The sequence below is a fragment of the Chiloscyllium plagiosum genome, unplaced genomic scaffold (assembly GCF_037043375.1).
Source record: "Chiloscyllium plagiosum isolate Xiang-an unplaced genomic scaffold, Cpla_swu_hap1 HiC_scaffold_21, whole genome shotgun sequence".
Taxonomy (NCBI): Eukaryota; Metazoa; Chordata; class Chondrichthyes; order Orectolobiformes; family Hemiscylliidae; genus Chiloscyllium; species Chiloscyllium plagiosum.
Genome location: NW_028270159.1, coordinates 2,058,811 through 2,074,699, shown reverse-complemented (window position 1 = coordinate 2,074,699; position 15,889 = coordinate 2,058,811). Strand labels below are relative to the sequence as shown.

General features: G+C 41.4%; 1 long non-coding RNA gene across 1 annotated transcript in view; it reads left to right on the top strand.

The window, feature by feature from the left end:
- Nucleotides 1–15,889, top strand: part of LOC122565022 (uncharacterized) — a 137,577-nt gene that overhangs the window by 13,334 nt on the left and 108,354 nt on the right. The window contains exon 5 of the long non-coding RNA XR_015760667.1: nucleotides 8,881–9,863. This is a non-coding gene — a long non-coding RNA (uncharacterized LOC122565022). The remainder of the gene's footprint in view (nucleotides 1–8,880; nucleotides 9,864–15,889) is intronic.

The following is a 15,889-nucleotide window of genomic DNA, read 5'->3' as shown; positions in this document are numbered from 1 at the left end:
TTATCTTAGCCTGCTGGACACACTTTCCTCATTCCTGAAGAAGGGCTTATGCCCGAAACGTTGATTCTCCTGTCCCCTGGATGCTGCCTGACCTGCTGCGCTTTTCCAACAACACATTTTCAGCTCTGATCTCCAGCATCTCCAATAAACGCACCAGCCCATTGGTACTATTATGTTCATTTACCTTTCTCTGCCTCTCCTTTCTTACTGATTTTACTGGCCACAACATCTACCTTCCCCTGAATTCCTCTGCTTGCTGACCTGCTGCTCTTGTTCCTAGCCCCCGCCACTCTAGTTTTAAAACTCCTCCCGCCCCCCCGAGTAGCACTAGTGAACTTCCCTGCGAGGATATTGGTTCCCCTCCAGTTTAGGTGTAAACCGTCCCTCTTGTACAGGTCACCCCTCCCCAGAAGAGTTCCAAGAACTTGAAACCCTGCCCACTGCACCAGCTCCTTAGCCATGCATTCATCTGTCCTATCTTTCAATTTTTTCCTCACTTGCATGTGGCCCTGGCAGTAACCCAGATATTACTACCCTCGAGGTGCTGCTTTTCAGCCTCTTTCCTAAGTGCCTGTACTGATGCTGCTGGACCTCATACCTCTTTCTACTATATCGTTGGTACCAATATGCACAACAACGTCTGGCTAATCACCCTCCCCATTAAGAATTTTGTGCAACTGCTCAGAGCTGTCCTTGACCCTGGCCCCAGGGAGGCAACGCACCATCCTGGAGTCCCGAACTCAGCCAAAGAAACACCTGAATGTGCCCCTAACTAGCAAGTCTCCTACCATTGCTCGCTTGGACTATGCCCGACCCTGTTCTACAGCAGAGCCAGTTGTGGTGCCACATGCTATCCCCTCAACAGTATCCAAAAGGGTATGCCTGTTTGAGAGGGGAATAGCCATAGGAGACTCCTGCACAAGCTGCCTGTCTCTTCTAGTAGTCACCCATCTACCTGACTGTGTAACAATATCTCTGAACAAGTTGATTAGAAAATACAAGCCTATAGAACTGTCTGTCTTGGGCTTGGACTAGCCTATGTACCCCACAAGTAGTGGTTCTATTTTGGTATTCAACAATAAATAATGTTCCTTTTGTTATGGTCCAGGTCAGACTCCCTGAAAACACATTTCAAGAAAGTAGCCCAGACCCTAACTTGAAGCATGCCATTTTGGAAACGAGGTTCATTAGCAGACAGTCAGGACATTGGAGGAGGCAATGTTGCGGGCAGGATGTGTGGGGTGAAGTGCTGGTGGTGGGGTGGTGAAGAAAGGAGTTGAGGGCAGGAGGGAAAGAGTCCCCGGAACTCTTCTCCCAATTTCCCCCCATTGCCCACCCACCCTCCACCTGATCTAAAGCACCACACATTGTGCTTGCACTGGTTCAGTAAATGCAGCTTATTAATTAATTATTTTAAATGTTTACCATTGCCTATTAATACATAAATGTTCCTACTAGAGAAGGAGCAAAACGTGACCTTCTCTTAGGTAATAAGGCAGGGCAAGTGACTGAAGTGATAGTAGGGGAACACTTTCGGTCTAGTCACCATAGTTCTATTTGTTTTTAAAAAATGATGGAAAATGATCAGCCTTCCATAAAAGTTAGTTTTTTAGTTGGAGTAAGAAGATTTTAATGGTATGAGATGAGAACTTTAGGAAGTTGATTTGAGTTGACAGAAAAAGTGATGTCTAATGAGTGGGAGGCTTTCAAAAGTATGATATTGAGAGTTCACAGCCATTCTGTTCCTGTTAGAGTAAAAAGTAATGCTGGTAGGATTAGAGAACAATGGAGGAATAAAAATATTAAAGTTCTAGTTAAGAGTAAAAAAGAATCATATATTAGATATAGACAACTGGGTTCAAATGAATTTCTTGAACAGTATAAAGAGAGTAGGGGCATTCTTAAGAGGGAGATCGGGATGGCAAAAATATTGATATAAACTTGGCAGATAAGGTTAAGGATAATTCCAAGAAATTCTACAAATGCTTTAAGAACAAGAGAGAAACTAGGGAGATCAAGAGATTGTCTTTGTGTTGAACCTCAGGATGTGGGACAGTTATTAATTAAATATTCTGCATTTGTTTTTACTGTGGAGAAAGAAATGGGGGCTAGAGAACTCTGGGAAATAAATACTGATGTTTTGAAAACAGTTCATGTTACACAAGAGGAAGTACTGGAGATCTTAGAAAACATAAAGGTGGATAAATCTCTGGGATCTGATCAAGTGTATCCCAGGACGTTGTGGCAAGTTAGGGGAAAAACATTGTGGCTTTTTTTCCCTTGCAGAAATATTTGTATCAGCTATAACTGCAGGTGATGTGCCAGATGACTGGAGAGTGGCTAGTGTTGTGCCTTTGTTTAAGAAAGGTGGTAAGGCGAAGCCTGGGAATTATAGATATATGACCCTAACATCGGTGGTGGATAAGTTGTTGGAGATGGTTCTGAAAGATAGGATTTACATAGATTTGGAGAGGCAAGAACTGATTAGAGATAGTCAGCATGGCTTTGTGTGAGGAAAATAGTGTCTCACAAACTTGATTGAGTTTTTAAGGAAGTAACCAAAAGATTGAGGGCAGAGTAATAGACATTGTTTAGTTGGACTTTAGTAAAGCCTTAACAAGGTTCTGCATAGTAGACTAACCAGTAAAGTTAGATCACATGAGATTCAGGGTGAGCTTGCCAACTGGAAACAAAATTGGCTTAATGGTAGGAGACAGAGGGTGATGGTGGAGGGTTGTTTTTGGACTGGAGGCCTGTGATCAGCAGTGTTCCACAGGGATCGGTGCTGGGTCCACCTTTGATTGTCATTTATATAAAGGATTTAGGTGTGTAAAGTTTGTGGATGACACCAAACTTGGTAGCATAGTGGACAATGATGAAGGTTATCTAAGATTTCAAAGAGATCTTGAATAATTGGGTTATTGGGCTGAGGAATGGCAGATGGAATTTAATTTGGATTAATGCATGGTATTGTATTTTGGTAAAACAAACAAGGGTAGGACTTTTGCAATTAAAAATAGAGCCCTGGGTAGTGTTATAGAACAGAGAGACCTTCAGGTTCGGATACTTCATTTTTTGAAGTTAGTATCACATATAGACAGGATAGTCAAGTACAGTTGGTTCAGCTGTAATGCACATTTTTTCAATGCGAATTGGCTTTAGCATGATTGAAGAATTTAGACCATTATTTGTAGAATGCAAACTTTCCTCTCCTGTATTGGCTGTAACATGTTTCTAGTCACATTGGTTTAAATGGATAAAGTTAAAAAAATCACACAACACCAAGTTATAGTCCAACAAGTTTATTTGGAGGCACTATCTTCCAAAAGCTAATGCCTCCAATAAACCTGTTGGACTATAACCTGGTATTGTGTGATTTTTAAAAAAATTTTGTCCACCCCAGTTCAACAGTGGCTCCTCTAAATCATGGCTTAAATGGTGCTGCTATTACCTGATTTACTTTATACGGGATCACACAGGAACAGGATTATCGTGTTATATTCTGAACAGACAGTAGGCTTGTAGCACGCTTGCCTTCATTGCTCAGATCTTTGTGAATAGAAATTGAAGTTGTACAGGATGCCAGTGAAACCTCTTCTGGGGTACTGTGTCCAGCTCTGATTGTCTTCTTTTAGGAGGGATATTATTAAGCTGGAGAAGGTTCAGAAGAGATTTACCAGGATGTGGCTGGGAATGGAGGACTTGAGTTATGGGGAGAGGATGGATAGATAGGCTAGGAGTTTTTTACTGGCGCATAGGAAATTGAGGGGTGATCTTGTAGAGGTTTATAAGATCATGTGGAGTATAGATAAGGTGAATGGCAGATGTCTTTTTCTTAAGATGGGGGATTTCAATAGGAGATATTTTTAAGGTGGGAGAAGAAAGATTTTAAAAAGACATGAGGGCAATTTTTTTACAGAGTGGTTCGTATGTGGAACAAACTTCCAGAGGAGATGGTGGACTGGGGTACAGTTACAATGTTTTAAAGACACAATATTTGGAGGGATGTGGGCCAAGTGCAGGCAGGTGGAACTAGTTTTGTTTGGGGTTATTGATGGCATAGACTGGTTAGACCAAAGGGTCTGTTTCCATGCCATATGCCTCTCCCCTCAGTATAGCTGTCTCACCAAAACATTGTACAGCTGTAGCAAGACTTTCCTATTTTATATTCCATTCTCCTCACAATGAAGTTAACATACATTTGTCCTTCTAATCACTTGCTATACCTGCATGCTGTTTCTTAATGGCCCATATACCTCGTTACTAACGATTTATGGTGTGTGTATTTAAATAATATGCTGATTTTTAATTCTTCCTGCTAAATTAGGTAAAGTCACCTTTACCTCCCTTCAATAAACTCAACAGTAGCTTGTGGTCTGTCACGACAGTGAAATATCTCCTGTGTTGGTATTGATTGAACATTTTGATGCAACAAATGACTACTCTCAATTTGTGACCAGTTCTTCTGTGTCTCTAAGTTTTGCTGCACAGATCTTGGGGAAAAAAACTGCCCCACACCATATGGGTTTAAATCACATTCTCATTTTGGTGGGGTTGAAGTGTAGCAGTAAACACAATGATTGCAACACCTGCTTTAACACCTCATTAAATATCTCTTTTCGTGATGCTTTCCAGATCCACCTCTGGTGTTTCTTTTAATATTACGTGCAGTGGAGCTAACATCATTGGCATTATGGGCAATTCCTCCCAAAACTAATTAACCAACCCTGAAAAGATGTGAGTTCATTGAGATTCCTAGGTGCTGGTGCCTCTCTCATTACTTTTGTGTCATTCTCGTGGGCTGAACCCCTGAGCCTCCACCCGATAACCCAAGGGAACCATTTCAATGGCCTGGAGAGTGCACTTCTGTTTCCTGGAATATCCTTTTATACTTCTTCCAAATTTTGACAAGCTGTTCTTCAGTAGGGTCTGTTACTAATACAGCATCCAAATACACAATTACAATCTGCAAGTCTTTCTGTAAACTGTTCATGGTGCTTTGGAATATTGCACACACTGATGGAACTTGAAAGGGCAAGTAGTAATACTGAGACACCCTTTTATGAATGTTATGTTCACTTTCCCTCACCCAGCCCCAGCTGCTGCTAGACATGGTTCATGCCCAACTTTGTAAACATTTGATCCTCAGCCAGTTTTGTACTTAGATCTTAAATTTTGAGGATGAGGTACTTATCCACCTTCAGCTTGTAATCCACTCAGTTGTCTTTAGCCATGGTGGCTAGTCAGAGACCAACTTTAATGGGTGTACCCCAAGAGATAAAGTTACATTGGCTCAAGATTTTCAGCATCAAAGGAGGGGGGGATGGGCACATTGCACAAGATCATCAGTAAGTACAAGATATTTGTAATCTCCACAGACACAGTTTTATTCAGTTTCACTAGCACAATGGGCACTGCCAATTCTGCAAGTAGGAATGGATGATGCATAGGAGAAAGTGAGGTCTGCAGATGCTGGAGATCAGAGCTGATAATGTGTTGCTGGAACAGCGCAGCAGGTCAGACAGCATCCAGGGATGCTGTCTGACCTGCTGCACTGTTCCAGCAACACATTTTCAGCAGTGGATGATGCATAGGTCTTTCAGTCTTTTTAATTCTGTTTCAATCTTCTCCAATAATACATTGGGCAGAGGCCTAGCTCTGCAATATCTGTGGGTGGCTTATGGGTTCACATGAACTCTGCCTTTATTCCTTTATTTTTCCCAGTTCTTCCTGGAAAACATCTTGGTACTTCAGGGAAAGAAGTTGTTAATGGGAACAGAAACCATGGTGTAGGATGGAGTATACGAAAACAAAGATTGAATGCGAGTAATAAAGGGAGAGCCATGGTCATGGATGATGTTTAATCTACAAATAAACTGGATAACTCAAATTGGTAATTGTAGCTGAGATTTTTTTTCTCAGGAGGTTGTATGACTTTGGAACTCTACCTCTGAAGGCATAATTGGATAGATTATTTTAGGCAGGGAAATCAAAAGATATCTGGAAAGAAGTGAATAAGGAAAATAAAACATAAATGAATCGACTATTGAATGGTGGAGCAGATTTATGTGTGCATAATTCAAATGTTTGTGTAACGTGAAAACTTCAATTCTTAAGTGTGAGTTCAATGTGGTTCCCTTCCCAGAGTGAGCTTTATTGTAGTGCTGAAGTTGTTTCAGTTAGAATTCTCTCTCTCCTTTTTGTAATCTTCTTTCCTTCTTATTAGTGAAATTCCAGTCTCAATTGTTTTTTTACAAATTCTGTCCACTGGCATGTTTGGAGGGAGGGAGGGAAGATATTTAATCGAGTGAAATTGTGATGAGTGAATGACTTTGCTTGTTAGCAGGACAGAAAAGCCTTTTAAATGGGAAATTCATATTCAATTAAAGGCCTTCTCCTGTCACAGCTTGTATTAATTCAAGGGCGGGTGAGCTTGCAGCCAGGCTGGGAATACAATGAGCAAACTATGTAAGTCACTTATGGTCTCCAAGGGGTAACAACTCAAAACTAGCCATCATGATAAACAATTGAGATTATAGGAAGCATGGTTAGTAAGTCTGCAGATGACCCCAAAATTGGTGGTTTAGTAGACAGTGAGGAAGGTTCTTTTTCACTCATTTGTGGGATGTGGGCATTGCTGGCCAGCATTTATTACATGTCCCTAGTTGTCCCCTTGAGACAGTGGGGGTGAGCTGCCTTCCTGAACCACTGCAATCCTTGTGCTGTGGATTGACCCACAATGACCTTAGGGAGGGAATTCCAGGGTTTTGATCCAGTGACAGTGAAGGAATGATGATATATTTCCATGTCAGGATGGTGAGTGGCTTGGAGGGGAACTAGAAGATGGTGGCAGTCACATATATCTACTGCCCTTGTCCTTCTTGATAGAAGTGGCCATGGGTTTGGAATGTGCTGTCTGAGGGTCTTTGGTGAATTTCTGCAGTGCATCTGGTTGATAGCACAAACTTCAGTGGTGGAAGGAATGGATGTTTGTAGATGCAGTGTCAATCAAGCGGGCTGCTTTGTCCTGGATGGTGTCAAGCTTTTTGAGTGTTGCTGGAGCTGCACTCATCCAGGGCAAGTGGTGAGTATTCCATAACATTCCTGACTTTTGCCTTGTAGATGGTGGATAGGCTTTGGGCAGTTAGGAGGTGAGTGACTCGCTGAGTTGTGTTTATGTGGTGAGTCCAATTGAGTTTCTGTTCAATGGCAATCCCCAGGATATTGATAGTGGGGGATTTAGTGGTGGTAATACCATTGAGTGTCATGAGGCGGTGGTTGGATTGTCTCTTATTAGTGATTGTCACAGCCTGGAATTTGAGGTGTGAATGTTACTTGCCCATGTCAGGCCAAGCCTGGTTTTTGATGCTTTTGAACATAGAGTGCTTCAGTATCTGAGGAATTGTAAATGGTGCTGAGCATTGTGCAAACAATGTCAAACATCCTCACTTCTGACCTTATGCTGCAGGGAAGGTCATTGATGAAGCAGCTGAAGGTGGTTGGGGCTAGGAACTCCTGCAGAGATGTTCCAGAGCTGAGATGACTGACCTCAATAACCACAACCATCTTCCTATGTGACTCCAACCACCAGAGAGTTTTCCCCTTGATATCCATTCATTCCAGTTTTGCTAGGGCTCTTTGATGCCATACTCAGTCAAATGTAGGCTTGATGTCAAGGGCTGTAACTCTCACCTCATCTCTAGAAATCAGCTCTTTTGTCCATGTTTAAACCAAGGCTGTGAAGAAGTCAGGAGCTGAGTGGCCCTGGCAGAAACTAAACTCGGTATCACTAAGCAGGTTATTTTATGAGATTACGATTACAAAAATATCTTGATCAACAGGGCCAATGGGCTGAGGAATGGCAGGTGAAATTTACTTTAGATAAATGCAAGATTGCATTTGGTACTTTGAATAAGAGCAGGACTTTCACAATTATTGGTAGGTCCCTGGGGAGTGTTGTGGAATAGAGAACTCGGGGTTCAGGTACATAAATCATTGAAAGTTGTGTCACATGTAGACAGAGTGTAAAGAAGCCTTTGGCACACTTGCCTTCTTTGCTCAGACCTTTTGAGTATGTGAATTGTGACATCATGATGAGGCTTCTTTTGGAGTATTTTCTCCAGTTCTGGTCGGACTGCTACAGGAAGATACGATTAAATTGGAAAAGGTGCAGAAAAGTTTACAAGTATTACAGGGACTGTAGGGTTTGACTTATAAGGAGAGCCAGGATAGAATGAAACCTTTTTCACTGGAAGTCGGAGTTTGAGTGGTGACCTTGTAGAGGTCTATAAAATCATGAGGGGCATAGATAAGCTCTTAAAATTTTATATGATCCTATGAGACACCCCCCCTCATTTTTCTCAACTCCAGTGAATACAATCCTAATCTACACAATCTCTTCTCATACATCAGTCCTGCCATCCCAGGAATCAATTTGGTAAATCTTCACTGCACTCCCTCTGTAGCAAAAATGCCCTTCCTTAGATAAGGAGACCAAAATTGCACACAATATTCCAGGCATGCTCTTTCCAAGGCAAGACATCCTTGCTACTTTACTCAAAACCTCTTCCTATAAAGGCCAATGCACAGTTAGCTGCCTTTACTGCAGTGAATTTTCTGAATAGAATTCAAACTCAAGATTCATGAGCTTTCATCACAATGAAGTATTTGAAACAGTGTTGATCCAAAGGTTCATCAAATGTCTTCCCACAGGAAGGAATTGTTAATGTACCTAATATACTTGTAGGAGTTGGAGTGGAGGCTCTGGTCGCAGCAAGTTATAAATTATGGGGTTGGGGTTTGTGAGGAGTTAGGAGCTGGGCTCTGGATGCAAAAAAATTATTGGCTTAATAGACTTTCTTGTTTTAAAATTGTTTACAGGACACCGTATTTCTCACTAAGGATCACCTCACAAAGACTTGGACAGAGGAACGATGGAATTGAAACTGTCAGAGCAATATAGCTTCCACACTTGGAGTTGATGCTGATTCTCAGTATTTAAAGTGGCAAAGCTTGTTTATCATCATATATTACTGATACAATGTGTTTGCAAATTGGATAAACCATTTATCAATGACTTTAGCCTCACCCAATTATCCAGGCCCAAATTGCAATTTCACTAATTTCCTGCTATGTGACAATAATAACACTTGGATATACACTAATCATTACAACTCAGATTGCTTCTTCTTGCATGGATTAGCAAAATGTTTTCAACAACTGTCACAATTTGGGATAGAGAAGAGGTGGACAACAAGCAGAGGATTGACCAAAAATAGTTCTAGATAGAAAGAAAAATGTCCCACTTTGGGGTAATTGTCCAATGGTTCACAGGCAAATTTGAACAGAAGGTTTGAGAGCAGATCTAAAGAGGCTTTGGGCTTCAGTGACATTAATTGAGCTGTGGGATGCATTGCACTTTCACAGAACAGCCTCTTGTCTCAGTGGTAACAACCTCAAAGTGGCAAATCAGATTTATTGCAGATTCACTCCTGGCTCTAGAGGAGACCTTTAATAATGCCAGTATATATTTTTTGGTGGCATTCACTGTTTGAATCCTGAGTATAGCAGGCTAACTCCCACAAATATCCTTAATTGACATATGCAAGAGCCATAATGTCTATTTTAATCTAAGGATTGCCTGAACTGGCTTCACCAAATTTCAAGTCTAGTATTCTTTTCATGGTGAGATTTTCATTTCCAGAACTTATCCCATTTCATTCATTTACAGGTGCATAAAGCAGCCACAGATTTTTAAATTCATTCATGGGATGTGGACATCACTGAGCATTTTTTGTCAATTCTAATTACCTTGTGTTGGTGGTGAGCTGCCTCTCTGAACTGTTGCTGTCCATATAATGCAGGTACATGACACTGAAAAGGGAGATCCAGGATTAATTGAGATTCAATTTCTAGGTTCTAATCCTTTAAGGAACATAAGATCATAAGAATTCCGATCAGGAGTAGGCCATTCAGTCCCTAAAGTCTACTTTGCTATTTAGTCCAATTGTAGCTGATCAAATTGTGGAATTGTGGCCGTAACTCCACTTTCTTGGCTGCCCTCCCTGCCTTTTGGCTCCATGGTTCATCAAAAACATGTTTTACTCCTTCTTTATTACATTCAACAGTTCAGCCATCACTGCTCTTAGTGAGAAAGAATTTCAAAGTCTATGAACTCTTGGAGGAAATAGCCAATATTCGTTTGACCCACAACTCATCTTTACAAGTATTGCATACATTTTTTTCAATCCTTGATCTTTTGTAGTTAACCATGAATAGTGTATCCTTATAATTTTTTCATCCTCAATGATATATATCTTGATCGCAATGAAATATTTCCTTAAATATTTGCTACAGTTTCTCAACTGTCTACATTTAACCTGCTTCCCAATTTCACTTTAGCCAACTTTATTATCATACCTTGCTTTTATTTAAGCTTAAGACACTGATCATAGACCTATGTTTCTTACTCTCAGGCAGAATGTGAAATTCTATTGTGTTATGATGATTACTGCCTGGAGGTCTTTTTATTATGATATCATTAATTAATCCAGTCTCATTTGACATGATCAGGATCAAAATAGCTTGCTCCCTGATTGACTCTAAAACCTATTCATCTAAGAAATTGACTGAACTCTATGGCCTCTTCTTCCTGCTTATTTTTGCCAATTTGATTTGTTCACTTTATGTGAAGTTTAAAATTGCCCATGATTATTGCAGTACACTTTCAGCAAGCCCCTAATTATTTATTCATGTATGTTCTGCCCTATAATCCAATTAATGTTCAGGGACCTATGAATACTTCCACAAGTAACATTCTTTTACTATTTCTTAATATCCATAAATTAATTCTCTGTCTTGCTCTTTTTTTAGATTAGATTATTTAGTGTGGAAACAGGCCCTTTGGCCCAACAAGTCCACACCTTCCCGCCGAAGCACAATCCACCCAAACCCATTCCCCTACATTTACCCTTTCACCTAACTCTACGGGCAATTTAGCATAGCCAATTCACCTAACCTGCACATTTTTGGACTGTGGGAGGAAACTGGTGCACCCAGAGGAAATCTACGCAGACATGGGGAGAATGTGCAAACTCCACACAGTCAGTCGCCTGAGGTGGGAATTGAACCCAGGTCTCTGGCACTGTGAAGCAGCAGTGCTAACCACTGTGCCACCATACCGCCCATATTCTGATCGTGGTAATCTCTTATGACTGTAGCAATCTCATCCACTAAAACAGAGGTACCACATCAACTTTTCCTTTCTTCCTGTCCTTCCAAAATACTGTCAAATGTGTATAAATCTTCCAATTTAAGTCTTGCCACCATGAAACCATTTCTCTGAAATGGCTATCAGATCATACTTATTTCTTTCCACTTATGCTATTAGTTCATGATTTTTTTGTTATGAGTACTCCAGATAAGGTCAGAAGCTTTAACTCTGTCCTTTTATTGTTTTTCTGACCTTATCTGTTGGTATATTCTTATGCTTGAACTTTGTGCTTCTTGCCCTCACTTTGATTGTTACAACCCATATACAGCCTTATTTCCTTGTCTTTTCTAACTTAGTTAAAAGTTACATAGCACCAGGTTTTGGTCCAACAGGGGTTTATTTGGAAGCACAAGCTTTCAGAGCGCTGCTCCTTCTTCAGGTACTTCCAAATAAACCTGCTGGATTATAACATGGTGTTGTGTGATTTTTAACTTTGTCCACCCCAGTCCAACACTGGTATCTCTACATCATGGCTACCTTTCTAACTTAGCAAGTCTTACCTCAAGTAATCAACATCCTTAAGAAACAGCCAGGGAGGTTGGTGGAAGTGATATCGGAATCACGTGAGTGGTGCTGGTGAAAACCAAATCAGAATTGTCCGTGATGAACTTTACAGGACTGTAACTGATCCAATCCTCAATTTTGGACAGATGGTCAGATGGAATTGGAGGCAGGATGGTGGCAATGCATAGGAAGATTTAAATGTTAGTTATTTATTCATGTAAGATAACTAGTTAATGGATTATATTTCTGAGAACTAATGTGAACTATGAATAGTTGGTGAGAAAAGCTGGAATCTTGGAGATAATGAAAAGGGCAGGAAGCAGGAACTATGTGAGATATTTTGGTTGTGCTGAAGCAGGTAAGAACAAATGAAGGGCTGTGCAAAAGATGCAAAAAAGAATTTGAATGCATAAGGTATGCAAAGAGAAAGGACAATAAAATAGAACTTCACTCAAACAGGTTATCAATGACTACTAAAATTCTGATAAATTATGGCAAAATTACCAAACAACTGTCATAATAGAAAGTAGCTACCTTATAAGAGACCATGCCTGGCCTTGTTTTCAATGAGTCTGTGCAGGTAAACTCCTTGTGAGTCAGCCTCTTCAACATGACTCCAGCTTCCTGCAGGATTAGGTCAAAGATGAGTAAGTTCTCTACTCAGAATGCCTTCACCCATGTTAGCAGAGGCTTTTTGACATTGGGATATGTAGACATTCTCATTCTCTTCCTTGGAGTTTGTCTTTGCTTTTTAAACTATTCCAAAATGGTCTCCTTGGCTTTCAAAATAATGGACAAACTTGATGGTGAAATCTCCCATTCTTTTGCAATGCCTGCTTCCTGCTTCACCTTCTCTCTCTGAGTGTTGGCAATCAGAGAGTTTGACAACATGAAAAGAAGACAACAGCAGCAGCAGATAAATATGTGGGACACCGTGGTACTCATTGCCCAGAAACTGCAGTAGTGAAGCAAGTCATGCGACTGACTAGCTGCTTCCATATACGGGCAGGTAACTGCCACAGAAAGCCAGATTTAGCCACCCTCATTGTATGTTGGAGAGGCAGTGAGACAGGGTGTGCCAGGAAGCACCCAGACAGAGGAGGAACAACACAGAGGCCCCTCAAAAATACTCAAGATAGTCGAGAGGTGGTCAGGACCTTCACCCACCTAACCCTCTGATCCCTGGAACCTGAAGTCAGAAAAGGTCCACTTGCCTCTGGCCAGAAGGCCCTCAGCATGTCTGGTCAATTCAATGCTCCCAAGGTCCCAAAACCTCCAAGGTCAACAGGCTATATTTTCAGGCAGGCTTCCTCCACCTAAGCTGCTGAAGCCGGGACAACATTGAGACAGAGTTAGAGAGAGAAAACAAAATCCCTTTAATGGCTTAGGTGATATTGCATCGTATAACAAGTCTTGCATTTGCATACAATTTTATTGGATTTGTAATACATCTGTTTTGTTTGTGTGTGTAGCTCTAAATATAACTGTGCCAGCATAATGCCTGACTTCATGTCCAGACAGGATGTACCATAGACCAGTATCTGTGTTGAGAGGCTGCTGTAGTAAGTGGAAGCATGAGGAAGAAGACATATACAGAGCAATGGTTCCTGCTGACACCATTGGTCCTATCCTACAACATCCCTGTTCTTTTAAGCCTGTAATGAGACGTGTTTCATTTGGAATGAGGTTAGACTGATTTGCTTGTAGTTTCCTGGTTTATGTCTTCCAAATTCTTGTATAACAGTTTCATAATGGCTGTCCCCGAGATCGCTGGCATTTCTGTGGCCAAAGAGGAATATTGCCAGGGCCCCATTTTCTCCCTTGCATTTCCCAACAGCTTGGGGCACATCTCATTCAGCCCTGGAGATTTATATACTTTTAAATCTACCAAACCACTCAATAGACAATAGACAATAGGTGCAGGAGTAGGCCATTCTGCCCTTCGAGCCTGCACCACCATTCAATATGATCATGGCTGATCATCCTTAATTAGTATCCTGTTCCTGCCTTATCTCCATAACCCTTGATTCCACTATCCTTGAGAGCTCTATCCAACTCTTTCTTAAATGAATCCAGAGACTGGGCCTCCATTGCCCTCTGGGGCAGAGCATTCCACACACCCACCACTCTCTGGGTGAAGAAGTTTCTCCTCATCTCTGTCCTAAATGGTCTACCCCGTATTTTTAAGATATGTCCTCTGGTTCGGCACTCACCCATCAGCAGAAACATGTTTCCTGCCTCCAGAGTGTCCAATCCTTTAATAATCTTATATGTCTCAATCAGATCCCCTTTCAGTCTTCTAAACTCAAGGGTATACAAGCCCAGTAGCTCCAGTCTTTCAGCATAATATAGTCCCGCTATTCCAGGAATTGACCTCGTGAACAAACGCTGCACTCCCTCAATAGCCAGAATGTCTTTCCTCAAATTTGGAGACCAGAACTGCACACAATACTCCAGGTGTGGTCTCACCAGGGCCCTGTACAGCTGCAGAAGAGCCTCTTTGCTTTTTTACTCAATCCCTCTTGTTATGAAGGCCAGCATGCTATTAGCCTTCTTCACTACCTGCTGTACCTGCATGCTTACCTTCATTGACTGGTGTACAAGAACACTCAGATCTCTTTGTACTGTCCCTTTACCTAAATTGTTTCCATTTAGGTAGTAATCTGCCTTCCTGTTCTTGCCACCAAAGTGGATAACCATACATTTATCCACATCAAACTGCATCTGCCATGGATCTGACCACTCACCTAACCTGTCCAGGTCACCCTGTAATCTCCTAACATCCTCCTCACATTTCACCCTGCCACCCAGCTTAGTATCATCAGCAAATTTGCTAATGTTATTACTAATACCATCTTCTATGTCATTAATATATATTGTAAAAAGCTGCGGTCCCAGCACTGATCCCTGCGGTACCCCACTGGTCACTGCCTGCCATTCCGAATGGAGCCGTTTATCACTACTCTTTGTTTCCTGTCAGCCAACCAACTTTCACTCCAAGTTCGTACTTTGCCCCCAATACCATGCGCCCTAATTTTGCTCACTAAGCTCCTATATGGGACTTTATCAAAAGCTTTCTGTAAGTCCAGGTACACTACATCTACTGGATCTCCCTCACCAATCTTCAGAGTTACATCCTCAAAAAATTCCAGAAGATTAGTCAAGCATGATTTCCCCTTCATAAATCCATGCTGACTCTGACCGATCCTGTTACTGCTATCCAGATGTGTCGTAATTTCATCCTTTATAATAGACTCCAGCATCTTTCCCACCACTGAGGTCAGACTAACTGGTTATAATTTCCTGCTTTCTCTCTCTCACCTTTCTTAAAAAGTGGTACAACATTAGCCACCCTCCAATCCACAGGAACTGATCCCGAATCTATCGAACTCTGGAAAATAATCACCAACGCATCCATGATTTCTCAAGCCACCTCCTTCAGTACCCTGGGATGTAGACCATCAGGCCCCAGAGACTTATCAACCTTCAGACCTAACAGTCTCTCCAACACCAATTCCTGGCAAATATAAATTCCCTTAAGTTCAGGTCCTTCAGCCACTGTTACCTCAGGGAGATTGCTAGTGTCTTCCCCAGTGAACACAGATCTGAGGTACCGATTCAATTCTTCTGCCATTTCTTTGTTCCCCATAATATTTTCCCCTGTTTCTGTCTTCAAGGGCCCAATTTTAGTCAGAGTCTCCTCTCTGTCAATGCTAACGTCTTTCATTATATCACAGTCTTTATCTCTGATTTCTATACCCATGTTGTCCCTCACATTAGTTAACAACAAAATCAGTGTTCATTGAGAATCCTACTTATGTCCTCCAGCTCCATGCATAAATTACCATTGTGCTGTTTAATGGGTCCTACTTTGCCCTAGTTAGCCTTTTACCCTTCAGGAACTTGTAAAACTAAGATAGGAGTTTCCTTTTTTACCTGCCATTATCCTTTCATGCACCTTTTTTGCCCTCCTAATTTCCTGTTTGAATTCTCTCTTGCACACTCTACACTGCTGTAGGTCTTCAGTTGTTTTGAGCTCTCAGTTTCTGCCATTAGCCCCCTTTTTCTCTTTATTGAAGCTTGTATTTCCCTTGACATCCAGGGTGCACTAGA